This window comes from Ursus americanus, chromosome X (assembly GCF_024610735.1).
Source record: "Ursus americanus isolate L20-20 chromosome X, mUrsAme1.1.p, whole genome shotgun sequence".
Classification (NCBI taxonomy): domain Eukaryota; kingdom Metazoa; phylum Chordata; class Mammalia; order Carnivora; family Ursidae; genus Ursus; species Ursus americanus.
The window spans coordinates 37,669,025-37,684,374 of NC_142164.1; the positions used below are offsets into that span (position 1 = coordinate 37,669,025).

General features: G+C 45.2%; 1 long non-coding RNA gene across 1 annotated transcript; it reads left to right on the forward strand.

Moving 5' to 3' along the window:
* The first annotated feature begins 1,656 nt into the window (after positions 1 to 1,656).
* On the forward strand, positions 1,657 to 6,567 carry LOC123786631 (uncharacterized). Its single transcript, XR_006778037.2, has 3 exons — positions 1,657 to 2,182; positions 2,874 to 2,934; positions 4,200 to 6,567. It is a non-coding gene; the product is annotated as an uncharacterized LOC123786631 (long non-coding RNA).
* Positions 6,568 to 15,350: the final 8,783 nt, after the last annotated feature.

Here is a 15,350-nt window from a genome sequence, read left to right on the forward strand (position 1 = left end):
TGATCCGAGCCCCAACTATAATGATCTTAATAATAACCACAACAGCCAAAGAAAATGTATTTAGCTCTCGATATGGACCACACCCTGGGCTAAGCCTAGGAAAACACTTCTAATATTTATTGAAAAACCATGTCTTTAACATGTATCATTTCTTTTTTTCCCCCTAAGCTTAAAGATCCATTAATTTTTTTTTTTACCAAAGTATTGCAAACACTAAGAACTTGGCACATGTTACCTAATCCAATCTTTACAGCCAGATTGAAGCATAGTACCATTTTAAAAAAACAACAACAACAACAGAGAAGGAGACTGGTGATCAGACAAGTAACTTCCTTTGGGTCATATAGCTAGTAAGTGGGGGAGCTAGGACTTGAACTAAGTTTTAAATCCAGTGCTCTCTCTTTCCTTCTTTCCTCCCCTTCTCCCACTTGCTCTCCCTCTTGCTTTCTTTTTCCTTGAAGTTCAGACGGTTCTCTTAATCCTACTCCTTAGTTCATGGCCTATGAGCACCCTTGACCACAATATAAAGCAACTACAGGAAAAAGTGAAATAAAGAGGAAGAGAGGCACACTAGGGAAAGACATGAAGGGTCTTGCCAAACTAAGGAGTTTGAACTTCATCCTGTGGGCAGAGAAACCTCAAGTTTAAGTAAGCACTCCATGGGGTGCTTGTTAGTAGGGCACGTCCCCAGGCTGCACCCTCAGACCTACCGGATCAGTACCTTTGGGGGCAGGCAAAAGTGGAAACATCAAAGATCACTTAGGAGGCCCTGGTGGTATTCCAGTGGCCTGGACTATGGTGGTAAGCTATGGAAGTGGAGAGACACAGATTTTTTCTTATTGTGGTAAAATACACATAAAATAAAATCTACCGTTTCAACTGTTTTAAAGTGTGCCATTCAGGCGCACCCGGGTGGCTCAGTCGGTTAAGCATCCGACTCTCGATTTCGGCTCAGGGCATGATCTCAGGGTCATGGGATCAAGCCCTGCACTGGGCTCCAAGCTGAGCTTGGAACCTGCTTGGGATTCTCTCACTCCCTCTCTCTCTGCCCCTCCCCCTAACGGGCGCTTGTTCTCTAAATTAATTAATTAATTAAAAAAGTGTGCGGTTCAGTGGCATTTACTCTATTCACATGGTGTTCAACCACTATCCATTTCAGAACATTTACAAGGCCCAGATTAGAGAATCTGAAAAGATAGAACTGGTGGGGCTGTGTAGCCAATGGAATATCCATGGTGAGTGAAAGGGAGGGTTTGGATGACGTACTAATTGAGGTAGTGGCCATCTCCAGCAGAGATGAGTAAATAAAAAGTGGGATCTTTCGTGGGTAGAAATGAAGGAGACATGAAGGCAATTATGGACATGGTGAGTTTCTTAGTGACCTTCAGGGCAGAAATATGATACAATCCGTTGGAGTGGATCTGGAGTGCGGGTGGAAGTTAGGGCCTGGGGGGGCCCAGACTATGTAACAGCAAACATTTGCGTGAGGCTCACTGCTTGTCAGACACTGGACTAGTGCGCTATGTACATGATCCCCGGGAGTCCTCATGTTACAGATGAGCAAACAGAGGTACAGTGTAACTCGCCAAAGTCACTAGCATGTGACAGAGGGGAGACGGGAACTCAGGCAGACTAACTTCAGGGTCAGTGCCCTGCTGCCTCTCCTAGAGGCCATTTCATCTGCAGAGGGATAGTACTTGAATCCAAGAGGGTAAGGGACAAGGCCGAGGACAGAGTCTTAAGGAAAATCTACATCTATGGGGGGAGGAGGGAAGGGCATAAGAGGAGTCCACTGAATAAGACAGAGAAGAAGAGAGCAGGAGAGTACCAGGGAAACGGGGAAATTGCAGAGGCCAAAGGAGAGGAGAGTTTCAGGAAGGAGGGTGTGTCTGATCCCGCAGATGTGTTATAATTGAAGGGTTGAGAAGAGGCCACTGGATTTGCTGGTGATTGTCACTGGTCACCTTCCAGATGGCTGGTGAGCGGGGAATAGGGAAAGGGTTAAGGGGTGATTCGGTGGTAGGAACAGAAGGCAGCTAGTGTGGGCTCTCCTTGAGAGTCTTGGAAATGAATTGAAGGGGAAAGATAATTGATAAAGTTTTGGAAGGAGTCAGCGCAGCCTCTTGGATCATGCACGCAGACCAGACTCCTGTCCTGGCACTTACATGCTGAGTGACCTTGGGTAAGTGACTTAGCTTCCGGGAGCCTCAGTTTGCTCATGGGAATAATAGGGCCTACCTGTTATAACTGGGTTAGGAAGTGAGAAGATGCATGTACAATGTATATTGATTAGCTGTGGTTATTATTTGCTTGATAAATGCCAATAACTCTAGTTCAGCGATCTTGAGTATCTAGGAAATTATTGAAGCCAACCTCTTCAGGGTCTTTGAGATCAGTGATGATCAGACTGGAGTTGCCAACTGCTGTCAGTAGGGAGGCCTTTTTGGGAGTTACCTTAGACTGGAGTCATGTTGTGGGGGTTAAACTCAAATCCCAACAGCTTAAGCTAGATGGCTCTTTAACCCATTACCTCCCGTACAGTGCAATGGGAATAGCTTGTGTGAACTCTGTGAGTGACTAGGTAGAAAGCCTGAACTTTGAAGGGGGAATGACTTACCACAGACTATTCTCTGGCCTGGTTTTTCTAAGCACCTAAGGGAGCAAATAAAGCTGAAAGCATCTTGGCATTAGGCGTTTAGGGAGATTTGCCCACTTGCAAGATGGGAAATTCTCTCTTTCTCTCTTTCTCTCTCTTCCTCCTCTCTTTCAAGCTTCCATAAACTCCACACAAATATTATGTCTTCTTAAAAATGAGAATATGATGGAATGCATGCAATACCAAAATCCTAAATGTCACTGATTTTTTCTTTCAGGATTCTGAATGTGTTTAAGGATCTTGCAAGAACCCAGAGGTCAGAAGCATCTGTTGTTCAGGTTGGTATCTCTAAGAGCTGTAAAAAAAAATTCTGAAACCTGCATTGACTTAATGTCAATCCTTGAAAGTTGCTTTCATGTAAAAAACTTTCTCTCCTGCCATCTTCCTCTCCTCAAACTTTGGTGCACAGTGACCCAAAGACAGACTTGTGCTTATTGGAGATCAGGATCAACAGGAGTCTATCAGAGACACGCTTTCCCCAGGGAAGATTCTGCCAGCACTCAGGGCATACAGTGGCATTCATGAAGCCCAGCTTCTCGTGAGTAGCTTTAGTGCCCACCCGACAGAGGCACTGAGAGCAAGTGCTGTCTGAGCAACGTGTAGGCTTCTAGGAGTTTCTATCAAAAAAAGCAACCGACATGTAAAGGGATGTTACACTTCTCTGCCTTTTCCCTCTCTACCCCACCCTCATTTAAAAAAAAAATATCCCTTGTCTTTGTTCTTCTGCTCTGTTCCCTTGAGTCTTTGGAGTGACCACCCATGGTTACAACCTCTCCTGCTCTTTCATCAAGGTCAGTGTCAGAGCTGATTGCCAGTTCGAAAGGCTCTCTCCCATGGCTGAAGTTGCTGCCTGTGCACATCCGGTGACACTGACTAGAGCTTTCCAAAGTGGGAGACGGTTTCAGCAGAGAAATGGAATCCAAGCAAAATGCCTGGAAGGGGAGATGGTGGGGGGGGGGGCAAGTGGTTTCTGTAGCGGATTCAGGGAAGCCTGCCACTGAGCCCTGTCAGCTGATCAGAAGGGAGCCCCAGGCTTTGGTGAAACAAGCCTGCTCTTATCCATCTATAGAAAAGCAGCATTTCTCCTCCAAACCCAGACCCAATCCAAATACACTGACAGAGCCTACTTCTCATCGTAGTCACTCCTTCAGGGAGCAGAAAGGCCCCTCCACTGGCTGCTGGAGCCCTGTCTTCCATATGCACTGGTCATCCTTTGGGAGAGAAGAAAGATGTTTCAGAGAGGTAGAGCCCCAGTCTCTGAACGGAAAGTGAGTTCTGTCTTTGGCAGCTCTCTGAGCGACTGGGCATGGTCCTGTGACCCAAAGGCCTCCCGGCCCCTTCACCCTGTGACTCTGGGTCACATTGAGAGTTATGCTTAAGGTTTGTACATGTCCCCATCCCTCAGCAGCTCCAGGTAGGAATTTGGCCCTGTCCAAGAGACCCCTACTTATTTCTGAGAATCCCCCAAAGTGATGCCTTCCATGCACCTGTAAACCACTCTGCCAGCTCTACTCACTGCTCTGCTCTCTTCTTTCTCCTCCAGATCCCATTGTCCACATGTGCTGCTGCTGCTGAGGGTGGCCATCAGGACCATGCTGGTGTCCTAGGGACCTGTGTTCCTCTGAGAGCTGCTGGGGAGTGGAGCTACGGGCCGAGGCTGGACAAACCATCCTTTCTCTTATTCTCTTCCATGCTGGGTTAGGGGGGCCCAGAGCGAGGCCCGCTTATGCCTCGAGTCTCATGAAGTCACCGGCGGATGGATCCATCAGCCCTTGAACCTCAGTGCTCACCAAGCAACTTACAGCGTCTATGGCTTTCTGTCCACTTTTCTCACCAGAGGGGCTTCAACCCGTCCCAGTGGGTTAGAAGTGGACCAGGAGCCAGGCCAGTCTCCCAAGTCGGTCTCCTCTCTGTTCGGCTAAAACCCCATTTGTGCCCCCCCACCAAACAGCCTTGTCTCCCCTACTGCAGGCGATCTTTTTTTTCCTCTTACCTTCCAGACAGGTTATTAGCAGCTCGCCACGGCATAGATGGCATCTGACACTTCCACTCTCAGGTGGAGTCTTCGCTTTTATAGCTGCTTAATTAGAAGAAGCAACTTGGAGGAGGACCTGGCATCTGAGACAGGTGTTGGTGTTTGTTTCTATTTCTTAAGAAGGGAGAGGCTTGAGCATGTTTCAGTGGCGAGAGTCCATAAACAGGGAGCAGGTGAAGAAGCGGGAAAGTGAAGGTGATAATAGCTGGAGCCAGGTCCGGGGGTGAACGGCAAAGGTTGGGACCCCCTCCCCTTACCTTCAGGACAGGAGGAGAGAGCGAGTGCTAGATGGGGACCCACCTAGTTAGGGGAATTGGGGGGGAGTGGGGCAGGAAGTTGAGCAGTCCCACCTGATAATTTCTGTTCTGTCTGTGAAATGAGAGAGCTGGAAGGTGAGGGATGGTGACCAGAGGTTTGATAAAAGCGAAGAATGTTTGAAATTGTTGTTGTGGGGAGGTTTGAACGAACTAATTAGGAAGACAAAAGGATCATGGGGCAGCAGTAAGGCCCAGTCGAGATGGGTGGTCATGAGTGTAGAGTATGGAACCGTCTGCCTAGCTGTGTATTTCTCCAGCAAGGCTTGGCAGCAGGCATGGAGAAAGAAGCTCTCCCTATTCTATTCCTGCTCTTCCTTGGTAACGGAAAGGGCACTGGGCCAGGACTGAGGAGACCTGGCCATACACAGAGCAGGAAAATGGCAAAACCCAAGAATATGAGAAACACCTCCACCATAAACACTTTGAAACACACCTTGTGGCAAAGTTACAAATAAGAGAAAACATTTGCAAGACGTATTACAAAGAGCGCTCTTGAATCAGAAAGAAAGTAGAAAAAACGGGCAGAAAAAATGAGTAAGCAATGAACGCAACTACAAAAAGCCACGAACACAGAAAAGATGCTCAGCCTCGCTAATATGGAAATTCAAATTGAGACAAACAATAATTGCGTATTTTTTCACCTCTCAGATTTATGAAAATTAAAACAAATCAGTAATGATGAGTGTCAGTCAAGGTGTGGGGGTGCACACATTCTCATACACTGTTGGTAGGAGTGCAAACCGGCGCAATATTTTTAACCCAGGAATTCCATTTCTAGCAATGATGCCACAGGTATACTCACACAGGTACGTAGATAAATGTGTAACGATAGCCACCACATCGAAGTTTGTAATAAAAAACAAGCCACCGGATGAAAACCCTTGTGCACAACTCAAATTTCCTTCAAAAGAAAATTATTATATAAACGTATGACGTCAGGGTGGCTGGGTGGCTCAGTCAGTTAAGCGTCTGACTCTTAATTTCGGCTCAGGTCATGATCTGGGGGTCCTAGGATGAGCCCCACGTTGGGCCCCGTGCTGGGTGTGGAGTCTGTTAGGGATTCTCTCTCTCCCTCTGCCCCTCCCCCCACCTCCCTGCTCTCACAGGCACATGCGAGCGCTCTCTCTAAAAAAAAATAAAAATAAAAAGGACTTTATATTACCTTCTACTTCAAAGAAAGTTGCTGACATCTGTACTCTTCCCCAAACGCTTCAGCATGCATATTATGTATTGGATTTCAATATTTCTTTACAGTTTTTTTTCTTTTTGTGATAAAATGTATATGCAATGAATTGCACAATCTTAAGTGCACGATTCAACAGGTTGTGACAAATGGATACACCTGTGTAACCCGAGTGTCTATCAAGACACTGAACGTTAGGGGCGCCTGGGTGGCTCAGTCCTTAAGCATCTGCCTTCGGCTCAGGCCGTGATCCTGGAGTCCTGGGATCCAGCCCTGCATCGGGCTCCCTGCCCCCTGCCCTGCTGGGAGCCTGCTTCTTCCTCTCCTGCTCCCCCTGCTTGTGTTCCCTCTCTCACTGGCTGTCTCTCTCTCTCTGTCAAACAAATAAATAAAATCTTTAAAAAAAAAAAGACACCGAACGTTAGCATCCCCCCTGAAAGTTCCCATATGCCCATTCCAGTCAATCACCATCCCACCCCCTATTGTCACTTTGAAAGTATAGAAATAAACTTTGACTTTTAGAATATTTTAAAATTTCCAGAAAATTTGTAAAGATAGTACAGGGTTCTTGTGTACCTCCCCACCTAGTTTCCCCTGCTGTTAACTTCTTACATCGCGATGGTATATTAGTCCCAACTAATGAACCCACATTAACACGTTATTATTAACTGAGGTCCACGTTTTATGCAGATTTCACTAGTTTTTCCACTAGCTTTTCTGATCCAAGATGCCATCCAGGATACCACATTATACTTAGTTATCATATCTCTTTTGGCTCCTCTGGGCTGTGACAGTTTCTCAGGCTGTCCCGTTTTGACAGTTTTGAGGAGTACGCATCAGGTATTTGACAGTTTTGAGGAGTACGCATCAGGTATTTCATACAATGTCCTTCAATTTAGGCGTGACTGATGGGTTTCGCATGGTTAGACTGTGGTCCCGTAACTTTTCCATATTTATAATAATCGTGCTTAACTTTCGTAGTCGTACTTAAGATACGTATTGCAAGGCACAGTGGTGGGTGCTGGTGAGGAGGAGTGAGGTGGCTGATGATAAGTTTTTAAAAAGAAGCACTTTGAGCAACTTGGAGGGGAAAAAAATGAGAATGTGGAGGGTTATGGTTGCGCTGAGTGGTCCAGACTAACCGTGGGCAGGCATGACTGCGCCATGGCCCTAACCTGCCGGAGGAGTGGGGGAGGATATGTGGGGGGAGAGATTCCCCAAAGGGGACTGCGATCTTTCCATGACAAATGTCTCCTAAATCAAGAAGCTTTCCTAATCTTGGAGGATTGACTATTCAGCACCCCATCAAGTGAGAATTCCCCACCACCTTCTGGGCAGAGAGTAACTTCAAGCTGGCCAGTGAAACCAGTTCTGGGAATGCCCAGGCATGCGCACAGCCTCAGCGCTGGGTCTATTTTCGGAACATTTGGACATAATCTGCAGCATCGTATTTATACTCTGGCAAAACAAGCAAAGGTTCAAAGAAATAATCCTTGGCTTCCTCCTTACACCCAACATTTTCGTCTCCAGAAGAGCATGTTCTGAACAGATAGCGCGGGCTGGCTGGTTAACCACTGTAGCACTTGGCCATCTGTGGGGGTTGACCTGGATTTGAAAGAGCAACTGCCCATTATGCGGGGTTAATGGGGGCAGAGAGGGATCAAGTCAGTGAAATGTGAGAGAATCAATATGTGGAATGCTTGACGATAGCACATTCACACATTTCACAGAGGAAGGAGGCTAGGGTTACACCCAGCAACTGCAGATGCTTGATGAAAAAAACCAAACCAAAACAACAACCTTAAACATTTGCTCTTTGCTGGCTGCCTCGAGAGCACCCCGAAAAGCCTCCCAAGCAGGGCTTGGTGTCCTTTCTCGGTTCTCTCTGGGTGTCCATCTGTGACTTAAGACTCCCCCTTCTAAAATCCTTCCCCTCCCCTCCCTTCTGCCAAGTGACTTGGAAGACAGGAGGCTTGGGGGGGGGGCGGGTGTGCGAGTGCTTCCCTCTCTAAGTGAAGGTGTGCCCCATGGGAATGTGTGTGGGGGGCCCACAGCGGGCTGGTGGAAAATGAGCAAACAGCTGGAGACACTCCAAGGCAAGATAAGAGTTTTAGTTCCGGCACTGGTGGGGGGCAGGAAGGAGAGATGGGGAGGGGTTGGAGATGGTGGAAGGAGGTGGATTCTAGGAGCCTCTGCGGCTATTAAGGCTCAGCACCTGGTCTAAGGCTCTGCACACAACTGACACATTAATTAATGTTCTAATAATAACTAAGATGTATTGAGAACTTAAATTTTCCCAGGCCAGATACACTTCATATACAAGATCATCTTAAGTCTCTCTTTTTTCTCTTTCTTTCTCTGCTTCTTCAATACCCTGTGCGAGGGGTAATAATCTTGTCGCCATTTTACAAGTAAGACACCGAACCCCAGAGACGTCAACTAGCTTGCCCAAGGTCACAATTAGCAAGTGGCAGGGTGGGGATCCAAATGCGGGGCCTGACTGCTCAACTTCTTCCCCAGGATGAAAGGCCTCGAGGTGGATGGGCAGGGTGGGCTGGATAAGGGGGCTCAGTTCCTAGTTGATGTCTCCAGTTGCAGCTTTTCCTTCCCAGAGCTGGGCCTCCACATCTCCCCGGGAGGAGTACTCCCGACTCTTGTCTCCTGGCCTGTCTATCCACAGGGTGTGGAGAGAGGAGCCTTTCACCCATTTCCCTTCAAAAGCACAGACACAGACAACAAGAGGCTGGCTGCCAGGGGAGAGGGCGGTGGGGGGGATGGGTGAAGTAGGCGAAGGGGATTAACAGGTACAAACTTCCGGTTATAAAACAAGCCACCGGGGTTTACTGTTAAGCATAGAGAATATAGTGAAGATACGTTGTAATAACTTCGTATAGTGACAATGGTAACTAGACCTATCTTGGCGATCTTTTGGAAATATATAAAAATATCAGATTGCGACGCTGTGCTCCTGAAACTAACATAAAAGTGTATGTCAATTATAATTCAATTTTTAAAAGGGCGGGGCGCAGCGGGCGGCGGAATGGGAAGCGCTGGCTTGTCGGGTCCGCTCCTGTCCTGTTCTCTGTGATCAGCTACGCTTCCTCACCTCCTCCTCCAGATTCTCACCCTCTTGTGACAAGAGGTACTTGCTGCAACTGAGCTTAATGGCTCAGGGGGTGGGGGGCCTTTGCCTAGGCAGAACCGGGATGTGGTGCAGCCCGAGCTTCCCCCGGGGTGTCTCGGGGCAAGCCGGCTCCTGCACCGGCCGGCCCCACCGGCCTGCCTCTTTTGCTTTGCTTTCCGCAGCAGCTGCTCCCATCTGCATGTATTCAGAGGCGTGCTCTCCTCGCCTTAGGTACGGCTTCCGAAAATTTCTACGCGAGCTCCTGTTTCTTCCCACGTTAGTGGAGCCCTGCCGCTCGAGGCGGCTGCAGGCAGCTGGCCGCAGGCGCGGGGATTAGCAGCTCCCGGGCGGCGCTGAGCTCCAGCGCCTGGCTCTCCGCGCCCCGCATCCTCAGCCTCCTCTCCCACGCGGTGCCTGACTCTCTCTCCCTCCCCATTTCCTCTCCTCTCCTCTCCTCTCCTCTCCTCTCCTCTCCTCTCCTCTCCTCTCCTCTCCTCTCCTCTCCTCTCCTCTCCTCTCCTCTCCTCTCCTCTCCTCTCCTCCCCTCCCCTCCCCTCCCCTCCCCTCCCCTCCCCATTGCCTCGCCTCGCCTCGCCTTTCGCCTAGCCTCGCCTCGCCTCTCTCCCTTCCTCTCTCCTCTCCCCTCCCCTGCCCTCTCCTCTCCTCTCCTCTCCTCTCCTCTCCTCTCCTCTCCATTCCTTTCCTTTCCCCTTTCCTTTCCTTTCCTTTCCTTTCCTTTCTGCTTTCCTTTCCTTTCTTTTTCCCACCCCTTCTTTCTTTCTGGCTGCCTTCTGTCTTGCTTTCTCTTCCTTTCTTGCCTTCCTCAATTGCTTTTTGCTCTGTGCTTTTTTTTAAATCACATGCTTCTTATCAATCAATTCAGAGATCTATTTGGAAAAAAGCTTCCCCTTCCTCTGTAATTTTTGTAGTACAACCAGTGTTAATAGTTTGTTGTCCTTTCACACTTTTCTCCATGAGTATACTAACATACGTTCTCTCTCCCCTCCCCCCTCTCTCTCACACACACACACATTTAATCTAAGCTTTGAGGCAGGGTTTCTTCAGATTTGAAGACCTCACCTAAACTGCAGATTGCTCTCGGTTATTTGCAAACTTCTAGCTTGCTACGTATCCCTTTCATAAATATATCAGGATAGCCCCGGTATCACAATCTTGTGACAGAAGTGAAGCATTTTGGTTTGAGGGACAAGGGCACATATTTGCCATAGAACTATTCCATCGTAGCTTGTTACTCAAACACATTTCATGAACTGCACTGAGTAGAATTCAGAGGAAGATCTGGGATTAGTGTCTGTGAGTGTGGACGGATCCTCCCTGAGCTCTACTCAATACAGGTATATACGCACAAGGGTGTATGGCCCCTTCCCCCACATACTTTAGAATAAAAATACTACCATACTATGCACAATAATCTGTTTCTTTAAAAAAAAAAAACCCACAACGATACATCATGAACAGCTGTCCTGGCCAACAGATACAGAGCTATAACTTAGGCTGTTTTCCAGCACTCCAGTATTCCAGCGTATGGCTGTCCCTTAATGTGCTCAACTCTTACCCTTCTGAGGGACCTTCAGATTGTTTTCCCCTACTGGTTTCGCCACTGCCAACTGTTGTGAACATCCCCCGGGCAGAGGCCTCTGCTCACTGGTAAAAACAACATCCTAGGATACGTTTCTAGAAGAGATCTCGCCAGATCAAAGGTTTGTACTTACAGTTTTGGTAGTTACTACCAGACGACCTTCCAAAATGGTTGTAGCAACTCAGTCTTCTACTTAGAGGTAGGTGTAAGAGGGGTGCTGTTCCCCCAGATTCTTGCCAGGACCGGATATTATCACTATATGTTACATGGTGCTGGTCTGAAGGGAAAAAAAAGGTCCTGTCCCATCACTTCTCATATTTTATATATCCTTGACAACCTATGAGGTAGGAAACATCTCGGCTGCTTATTATCTCTATTTTCACTCTTCTGTGATTTGCCTCATTGCGACCTTTGCCATAGTCTTTGGGTTGTTATCTTTTTCATAGGAAGTTTTAGGGATTCTCTCCAGCACGGTGCTACTCACCTGTTTTACTTAACTGTAACTATTTTCTCTCAGTGGGATCTTTACAGAGTGAGTCTTTTGCTCCAGAGAAAGTTTTAAATTGCGTTGTCATTTGTGTCAGTCTTACTAAGTTTCAAATGAGTAGTCAGCTTATGGCTTCTGAGTTTCCTATCTTGCTGACGAAGTCCTCTCCCACTCTGGTCCTAGAAATAATTCGTTTTCTTTGTTTTCGAAGGTTTTTCCGTGTGAAAATTTGGATCTTTAATCCACCTGGAATTTATGGTATATGTGGCAACAAGGTAACGGTCTAACAATTTGCTCCCAGTTATCTAGCCAAAGGACATTCTTTCTCAGGGAAAACAACGTCTGCTTTATCTTATACGGAGTTCTAGCCTTGCAGGCCTGAGGCAACTCCCGGACAGCCCCACGCAGGGGGGAGTTCCACACAAGGACCACAACAGACACAGCAGTTCTCGTTTATCTTCACTCTTTAGTTTCCGCACTGGGAGAGACGGGAGGTGGTTCTCGAGCAGGCCTGATGCGCTTGGCTTAGCATGATTTCTCATAGCATGCATCGGATTTCGCTCAACGCTCTATCAGATGGAGGTGGTTTGTTTCTAAGTTTCTTTTTCAAAGGTTTTATTATTATCCATGCCGACGGGGGTTGCATCAAATACTTCTTTGTTCCCGTTTGATACAATTAGATAACATTCACCTCCTTTAATTTGTGGATGTAATGAATTATATTGATAGATGGCTTACTTTCACCGTATTTGCGTCCCTCGAATATACCCTGCTTCATCAGAGTGAATTATGTTTCTGCTACTGCGCTGGAAGTTACTTGCTGATATTTAATGAAAACATTTTGCATCTATATTCATAAGTAAAAGCGGTCTATAGTTTTTTCTTCATCGTATTCTTTCATCGCACTTGTAAAAACTTCTGTGTCGAATATATTAGGGTTGCTTTATATAAGTCTAGGACAGTTTGAGCGACACAAATTCTTTTGTTTTTTGGTTTTTTTTTTTTAAGGATAAATAGAACTCAGCAATTTCCTATTTTTTTTTAAATGTGGTTACTGGTCTGTTCATGTTTCCTACCACGTCTTGTGTTCATTATGATATTCTGTGTCTTGCTAGAAATTTGTTCATTTTCTTTACATTTTCAACGTTGTTGACAATGTTGCTTATAATTTTGTCTTATAGTTACTTCAGTGTTTTACTCAAGGGGTTATACCTCAGTTTTCATTCCTAATAGTATACATCTTAATCTTTCTTAAAACAATAGGCTGCTGAAGGAGCGGTTTATTTTATACATCTGTTGATTTTGATCTTATTTATCCATCCTCCTTTGTGTGTCTGTGTTTGCGAGGGGTGCGGAAGGGGGAGCTGTGTGGTGGCGGTGCTTTCTATTTCTTTAATTTTAGCTTCTATCTTTATTAATTCTTTCTACTTTAAGGTCATGTTTTTTCTCTATTTTTTTTTTTTTTTTTTTAGAGAGAGCACAGGAGCAGGGGTCGGGGAGGAGCAGAGGGAGAGGGAGAGAGAGAATCTTCAAGCACAGTCCTGGCTGAGTGTGGAGCCCGATGCGGGGCTCCGTCCCACAACCCATGAGATCATGACCTGAGCCAAAACCAAGGGTCAGACCCCCAACCGACTGAACCACCCAGGCGCCCCTTCACTCTTTCTTTAACAATGAAACTATTTGAGGCTATACATTTTCCTTAAAGTTTCTCTAGCTACATCTTATAGATTTTCTTTGATGAAATAAAAAATTCTCTGCAAATGTGCCTTTTATCATTATAAGAACTTATCCTTGTTCTGTTTAATTCTCTTGGCCTTGAATTTCACTTTATTTAATTTTAATATTGTTTTACTGATTGCATTTTTCTGAGACAGTCTTTCTGTAGCTTTATTGTCAATCTTTATTTTTTTTCTGGAGTATTCATTAGTATTACCATACAGTTGTTGTTGTTTTTTTAAACCCAAACTGAGAGATTCCTTTTTATTTATTTCTTTATTTGGAGGAAGGCATAATTTAACCCTTCCTCACTTACTTTGATAACAAATGTATTTGATCTTGTTACTTCCCTCGTGTTTTGTTCATCATACTTGTTTCTCTTTTTCTGATTTCCTTACTTTTGCTAGATGCATCAAGTCGTAAAACATTTTTTTATTTGCCCTTGTCTTCCCCCCAAGGAATTTAGAAGTTTTATAAATATAGCTCTATTTTTGCTAGTGGTTACATTCCTATTTTTAACAATCATATTTAAGCTCTGTTTCTCTTAGATATGTCAACATTAAATATGAGCATGTTTCTTCATTCTGCCACACATTTTACAAAGATCAATGACTATTGCAAGGTGAATTGATTAGAAAGGATTCAACAAAGGTGGGGAGAACAATTACACAGTAATTACTCTAGTTCAGATAAGTTTTCCCTTTGAATATATCTAGCTACCTATCATCTATCTTTTGTTTGTACCCTTAACACACACTATACAGTCAACTGTCACTTATTTTCATTCTTTTAGATTTAGCTGTAAATACTATAACCACTGTTTCTTGGGCCCTAAATCTTTATGTATCTTGAAATCCTTGTTTGGATTTCATTTTAATTTGATTAGAATTGTTTCTTCCATAATTTTTTGAGTCTGTGAGAGCCTGAAAATGTCTTTTGTCCAAGCAGACCAATGATATCTTGGATGAATAGAAAATTCTTGAATGAGGGGTGCCTGGGTGGTGCAGCGTGTTAAGCGTTGGACTCTTGGTTTTGGCTCAGGTCCTGATCTCAGGGTCGTGAGATGGAGCCCCCGTCAGGGTCTGCGCTCAGTGCAGAGTCTGCTTGAGTTTCCGTCTCCCTCTGCACCCCTGCCATTGGCTCTCTCTCTCTAATAAATAAATCTTTAAAAAAACAAAAAATTTTTAAAAGATTTTATTTATTTATTTGACAGAGAGAGACAGCCAGCGAGAGAGGGAACACAAGCAGGGGGAGTGGGAGAGGAAGAAGCAGGCTCATAGCGGAAGAGCCTGATGTGGGGCTCGATCCCAGACCTCTGGGATCATGCCCTGAGCCGAAGGCAGACGCTTAACGACTGAGCCACCCAGGCGCCCCTAAAAAAACAAAATTTTTGAATGATAGTTCTGTTAGTTGTGTATAGATATTACTCCATCATTTTCCTCCTCTCACTGAGGAAGATGGGAACTCTGATTCCAGTCTGCTTCTTTCCTTAGTAAATGCAAAATCAAATGAAAAAAACCCTCTTTTTGTCGGAAGGTTTGTATGATATATTCCTTTATCTGTGGAATTTGTAAATGCAGGGAAGTTTTCTTCAATCATTTCTTTAATTGTCACGTTTACACCTGTTCATTTTTTTCTCCTTCCTGAACTCTTATTTTATTTGTACGTCAGGTTGTCAGGCTAGATCTATCTCTTTTATCTTTTCACTCATAATTTCAATTTCCCTGTGCTTTTGCTCCAATGTTGTGGGCTATTTCTCTAGTTCATCCTCTGGAAAACTAATTTTGTTTTCAGCAGTGACCATGTCTCTACTGAAGTTTTGAATTTGGCAATCATTTTCATTTGAGCTCTAGTAACTCTATGTCTTCTAATTAAATCTAATATATGTGAATTGTATTTATCATTAAATTTATAATACAGTCCAACAAAGTTATGAAGACTGAAAAAACGGAGTGATATTTAGAGAGAGGAACAGGATTGAAAAAGGTAGTGATTATTAAACACAGATTGTAGGTACAAAAGAGCATACGGAGGGAGAATTCAATGTGAGCACGATAAAAGAAATTCTACGAGATAACCAGGAAGTCAAGAAGGAGGTGGAATTGATATCTGTTTCAGCCTTGAACCTTTAAACCAATATCATCACCCTTATGCTTCTGCCATCCTGTAAAGTGAGCCATGAATGTCCAACATTGTTCCTGGCAGATATTCCACTGCTCTCCCTGCTCCAAG